The sequence below is a fragment of the Pteropus medius genome, unplaced genomic scaffold (assembly GCF_902729225.1).
Source record: "Pteropus medius unplaced genomic scaffold, Ma_sr-lr_union100, whole genome shotgun sequence".
Taxonomy (NCBI): Eukaryota; Metazoa; Chordata; class Mammalia; order Chiroptera; family Pteropodidae; genus Pteropus; species Pteropus medius.
The window spans coordinates 1,837,419-1,843,796 of record NW_024344378.1 but is presented as its reverse complement, the minus strand read 5'-3'; the positions used below and the strand labels follow the sequence as shown (position 1 = coordinate 1,843,796).

General features: G+C 45.5%; 1 pseudogene; it reads left to right on the top strand.

The window, feature by feature from the left end:
• Positions 1-5,632: 5,632 nt before the first annotated feature.
• Positions 5,633-5,751, top strand: LOC120609783 (uncharacterized; annotated as a pseudogene).
• The last annotated feature ends 627 nt before the right edge of the window (positions 5,752-6,378 follow it).

Here is a 6,378-nt window from a genome sequence, read left to right as displayed (position 1 = left end):
AGGGCTGCCGGTTTGGGAGCATCCCCAAAGGGGAAGTCATGTAGGGTTCTAGGGAAAATAAGCGTCCCCCGAGAATTCCCACAGCAGTGACCACAGAGAGGCGATGCCGCTGCACGTGTGGAACATGCGCCCCTTTGCACGCATTGGACACTGACCCCCTTCCATGCGAAATTCAGATGGATGAGCTACTGAATCACCTGGCAGCCAGGTATCTAAGCTCACACGGTGCTTGTTGGGCAAAGCTCAGCTGTGCCAGCTACAGTAGGTCCTGTTCCAGACGGTTGGTGCCTGCCAGGTTTGTGGCCCCTCTGCGGGCAGGAAGATGTCATCTGAGAGCATAGGGAGTGACTCAGCCTGCCAAGGCGATGAGTTTGATTCTCAGAACATTCTTGCGTATGTTATAGCGGAGAAAGCTTGGCAAGACCGTTTTTAAATTTTAAACTCTGCTAGGAGAACTCGTGAGAAATCAGATCTCTCGTGTAGGTGAGCTCCTGCTCCTGGATGTGCTCAAGAAGTGACTGACCTCACGGTGAACGTGAGCTAGGAAGGGTTACTCGGTGGTGAACGTGAATTTTGTGTTTCTTCGGTGGGCTCACAGGCTGTCCTTCCTGAAGGCCTGCGTCTGTGAGCACGTCAGGTGGTGCTTCCGCAGGTGAGAGGCTCACTCCCACACCCTGCCCTGCCTCCTCCAGGTGGCATGCCATTGACAGACGCCAACTCAGATCACTTTACAGTTTGTGAAGAGGACTTAAAACAAGAACTCCTATTGAGAATTTTATTTTAATTAACCTAAAAGGTCCCATGCTAATATACTACTTCTGTGAATCACTCCGAGTTTAGGTTCATTTCCATGTAATAATTCAGGTACAATGCTAAAAACTGCAGAATGATAGCAGATATTTATTCAGTGTTTATTATGCACAAAACACTAAGGTGAGTATTTTATATTATTTAATACTCAGGAAACTGTGAAATAGATATTACACCTTTTTATCACTCTGTTACAGATGAGGAAACTGAGGCTCAGAGGGGTATCTGAGGTCTTATAGAGCTGGACACACTGACTGCAATGCCATTGTCTTTTTCTGCAAATCAACACATTTAGCTGTTAATCCTGTATTGCCTTTCCTTTATATATGCTTATATATGTGTACCTACATAAAACTTATACATATACATAAGCTGCATATACTTAAACATATATAAAATATAAAATATACTTAATATTCATATAAATTTATGTATACATTAGTAGAAATATTATATCTAAGTATAATATATAGTTATATGTTATACATACATAATAATTATTATATATTCCTTATATACATAAGAATTATAAATAAATTTAAGATATCAGACCCATTTCATTCTTAATAGTTTAGACTATGTTTTCTCAACCTTGACCCTATTGACTTTTCAGCCCAGATAATTCTCTGGCAGTGGGGGTGGGGGGCGGGCTGTCCTGTGCATCGGAGCAGATGCAGCAGCAACCCTGCCCCCACCCACTGGATGCCAGCTGCACCGCCACCTCCAGCTGTGACAAACAAAATGTCTCCAGACATTGCCCACTGTCCCCTGGTGGGGGTGGCCAGAGGAAGGGCCCGAATCATCTCCATTCAAGAACCGCCAGCTTGGATGTTTGGGGACAATCTCATTCTGGAGGTCCCAGCTCTTTGTCTGAAGCATGAACTACGTTGGTGGTGAGGACTCCAACAGTTGCTCACTGGCCAGGAGGACAGTGTCCATCTCCCGTCCTCACTCTCTGCCCCACTCGGCCTGGGCAGCCAGCTCAGGTCTCAGTGAGGTTCCTTCCTTCTTCTTGCCTGAGACCGTGCAGGAGACTGTCCAGCTGTCTGTCAGGCTCCATCCAGCGCTCACCCCTGGGACGGGTCTCTGCCCGTCAAAGGTCGGGTCTTACACAGGGGCTGATAATCCTGCATGACCTTTGCTCTGCCTCTTCAAACATCTTTCTGATTACATTTCTTTGGGAAAAAAAAAGTCAGAGCTTTATTGCTGGCTTGCGAGTCATCCCTGGAATGTCTCAGCAGCCTCCTTCTTTGAAATATCTGGAAGAAAATTCTCCCAAGAAATTGACTTTAAAACAATAATGGTTTTCTTAGGTCCTCGAAATGGTTTTAATTATACAGACTGCCTGGTGACGACACCTACTGGGTAGATGACATAAGGGTAGGATAAAAGTATGCGCTGGCACATTTAAACGTGGTTCTTGCCACCGTGTCTGCGGGTGGATGTCGCCATTCAGACCGCTGACCGCGCGCGGCCACCCAGAATGGGACTGACCGCCAACACTCGCCCCCCAGGGACAATAGAGCGCCTACCACCCTTTCTGAGGCCCTGGGGCTTGACAGAATCTGTCCGGGTCCCCAGGCACCTGTTCGCCTTTTGCTGCGATTCCCCTTTGTCTCCGGCCCTGGTTCCTCCATGACACAGACTCATGACACAGGGTCGCTCTCCCGTGGCCTGCTTTGCAGTCTCTGGTTTTCTGGGCCGATTTCTGTCTCCTTCCAACTGAAAGTATGTCTGAGACCACTTTGCTATATTCTTGAGGGACCTGGCAGACTCAAACTTCTGGCACCGTAAATATAGCCCAAGTGCTCTGGTTTTTCTGTTTTGTTTCGTTAGAATGAGGCTCTATTCATATTAAGGGCAAAAACGATGAGATCGAATTAAAGAAGATACATTTAGACAAGTTTTAAAAGATTTACATGTTTCTAAGATTTCTAAAATCGTTTAAAATGAGGGTTAGTCTGAACTAAGATACTCTGTTATTTTTAGGTTAAGTGAGGAAAAAGTTGCACTGTTAGATTTATAGTCTCTTACAATAGAAAATACTGCTGTTTATGGAAAAGACTATGAGTAAATTTATGGGAAAAATATATTCTAAAATAATTCCTAATATTCTGCATCATATTTATTACTGATTAATAAAAGTCAAGGATTAATGCCACTGGACTATACCACAAAGGAAAACTTCAAAGAGAACCGTGCTGAGGTGTCTTCCTCTACAGTGACAGCTGATTACTGTAGAATCTTTTCAAGCTATACCGCTCAAAACTATTTTCAATATTATACGACTCACAGTCCATGTTTTCCTTAGTTACCCACGTGATGGTTACACAGGAACATATGATATTTGTAGCCCTGGGACAGACCTAATAAAGCACTTGGCACCTAGCTTCGATTTCGTGTTTGACTCTGAGGGTTTCCTTACAAAATCAAACCCTATGATATCGTATGCTTTGCTCCAATACGATTTGATAATGCAGGTTTAGTTTGTTTCCCTGTTTGTCTCTGTGTGAACGAAAATAAACCGAAATGCTTGGAATGACATAGGAATCCATGAATTTCCCCTCCGTAGCCGTTGCAACTGATCTCAGCTATGGAAACAGGCCACGCCAGCCTGCGCCCCACAACCCTTGGACCCAGCCCCCTCCTTCCAGGGCACTGGTTCCAGCCGAGCCTCTGACTCACTCCTGAGCCGTGGGCGGGAGGTCCCTGTGTGTGTGAGAGAGGGAAGGAGGAATGTATTTTGTCAGAAACCATTTCCTATGTTCAAATGTGACTTCTATATTTATCTGCAGCCTCAATTCAGTTGGAAGCAGGAGAATAATAGGTGCATAGAAAACATTCTCTCTCATGTTCAGGAATAAAGACAGCCTAGCTGTGTCAATGAAAGCATCAGTGTCTTCTCCCTCTCTCCCCGTCTCTCCCCACTCCCTCCCCCTTTCAATATCTTGCCAAAAGCACTAAACATTGACAGTATGTTTAAGCTAAATACTCCATTCCAGTGAGCTGAGGATCATAAATGTATTAGGAATGTGACTGAAGCAATCCACTGAAACTTGAAAATACCCCATTTTAATTCCTCCATCCCAAGATAGATAGGTACATGATATTTAGATGCACAGATGGAGAGCTAGATAGACCGATGGATGATAGATGGGTGATGGACAGACAGATGGATAGACAGATGGATAGAGAAGCGCAATAATGTAAGTAGCACATAGCCAGAAGGAAGCCAAATAGAAAAGTAAAAAAAAAAAAAAATCAGCTCGAATTCCTCTATTTGCAATACCCTTCCCAGTATTTAAGAAATCACAGGAAGTTCTCGGCATACATATGTTCATCAAATATTCCTTAAACATTCAAGTCCAGACACACACAGACATTTTAGCTCCTGTTAACTAAATATCAGCTATCAGAAGTACTGGGGCAGGCCGTTCTCCGTCCTTGGCCACGTAAGCTGTGATTTGCGTCGGGATGAAAGAAAGGGCAGCTCTGGGGTTTTCTCCAGCGTGAATTCAACCCGTGTGAGTGCCCAGCACACGAAGAAGTCCGGATGCGAACAAATGCCTGTGGTGGAGCTGGTCCCCTCCTCTGGGGGCCCTGACCCTACGTAGGTGCTGCCAGCTGGGCTGAGGGTCAGCCGTGAGCCCTAAGTGGGCCATTTGCTCTCATTTTCTCTCTGATTGCTCTCATCTTATTTCTATGCTTAAAATATCTTTACAAATTCAATTAGTGGAAAATCGACGGTCATATCCATCTTTTAAAAATTGGATCTGGAGTGGTTTTGATCCAATCGTGCGCTTCCTGATGGCCGAGGCTTTACTCGAGGCCGACAGCACTGTCCTCAAGTGCTGCCGATGGTGTCGGAAAGCTCGACAACAGCTATTTTTAGACTCGGGCAGGCTCCAGGGCAACAGACGGTAAATTATTAGCTGTGGCTTTAAAAATAGCCATCCCAATAGACACTTTGGGAACGTGTGTTTCTCCGTAGCATATGGACTTGAGTGTGTGTCCCACTTTTATGGTTCAGGCCCCAGAAATAGAAAGAAACCAGCCACGAGGGCTCCCCACAGCCGACGTCACTGGGCTGAGTTAAAGCTATAAACCGCTCCCTGGGTTACGTCGGTGCTGCCTGGTCTAGGGACAGCCGCATGCCTCTCACAGGCTCTTCATTCAGCCCCGAACACACGGCAGAGGGTAGCCGCCCCGTCAGAAAGTACCTACTCTACTTAACCTTTTGGCTTCACATTTTCCTCCCCATAAAGTCAATGTCTCATGAGGACAGAACCTCAGATCTCGGCATCAGCCTGAGGGTTCGCGATCTACAGAAGCCTGATCAGTCGTGAAACATCTACTGGCAATTGTTCCTTGCTGTTTCGTAAAATCAGCGGATGTCAAAAGAGTGTCATTCCGGACTCCTCACTGCCCAGAGAGGGAACTGAGGCCTGGAGAAGCGAAGCGACTTTTAGCAAAGTTGCGGCCCAGCCGTGATGACATCTGAAGTGTCCTGACTCCCCGGTGAATGCTACTTAGACACCATAGCATTCTACCTGGCGGTGGCTGGAGTTTTTTCCGTGGAGTTCTGCCCAGCACAGACATGTTTAGATATCACGGCAGCACTTCCCTGGACGCTTCTGGGATGGAAATGAGATGAGATAGGGAGGAAGGGGTGAAAATTCAAATTCTCATTTGATGGCGCAAATTCCGGTGTGGGAAGGAATTACTACACATGGCGTTCATTCATCAGGGCCCACCACTCAGCTTTCCAGAAGAGACTCGGCTTCCTGCCGGTCTAAGGAGCATTTCGAAAAAGGAAGGGGGAGTCTACGGCCATGCCACCCTGAACGTGCCCGATCTCATCTGATCTCGGAAGCTAAGAAGAGTCAGGCCTGGTTAGTACTTGGATGGGAGACCACCTACGAAGACCAGGTGCTGTAGGCTTGAAAAAAAAAAAAATAAGGGATTGTAAGCTGACAAGGTCCTTGTAAACTCAGAGGGCAGCCAAGGGTTACCTAAAAAAAGAAAAAAGAAAAGAAAAAGAAAAAAGAAAGGGGAAAAGGAATTAAAAGAATAATAAGAAGACGCTTTCATCTTGCGCTTTTTTTGGGGGGGGTGGGTTTGAGGAAACTCTTTTATTACAGATTTTAAAAGGAAGGCGTATCAGAAGTGACAGATGCAAACATCCACCACCACTGTTTGTTCAGCTTTGGGGAAGTTAGAGGTCAACTTCCAGTTGTCGACAGGGAAAAAGCTAGTGAGAAAAATACCTTTATCATTAAATATTATCTTGCAAAAATATTGACTAGAGCGTAAGGGTAGAACATTGTGCTAATAATGAGACACACAAATTTTGAAACTGTAACCAAGTCCCACAAAACAATACCCAGGAAAAGGCTTTGTTCCCACCACTCCCTGCTGTGCGTGTCCCTTCTATTTCAGGGCTGGCCAGCTGGCTCTGGCTCTCATCAGGAACTCCTGTTTTCGTGGGTTACCAGGGTTCTCGGTCAAATAGAATACTTTTTATTAATTCCTCTGATTAAATGTAAAAGATCTTTGAGTTTGTATGAG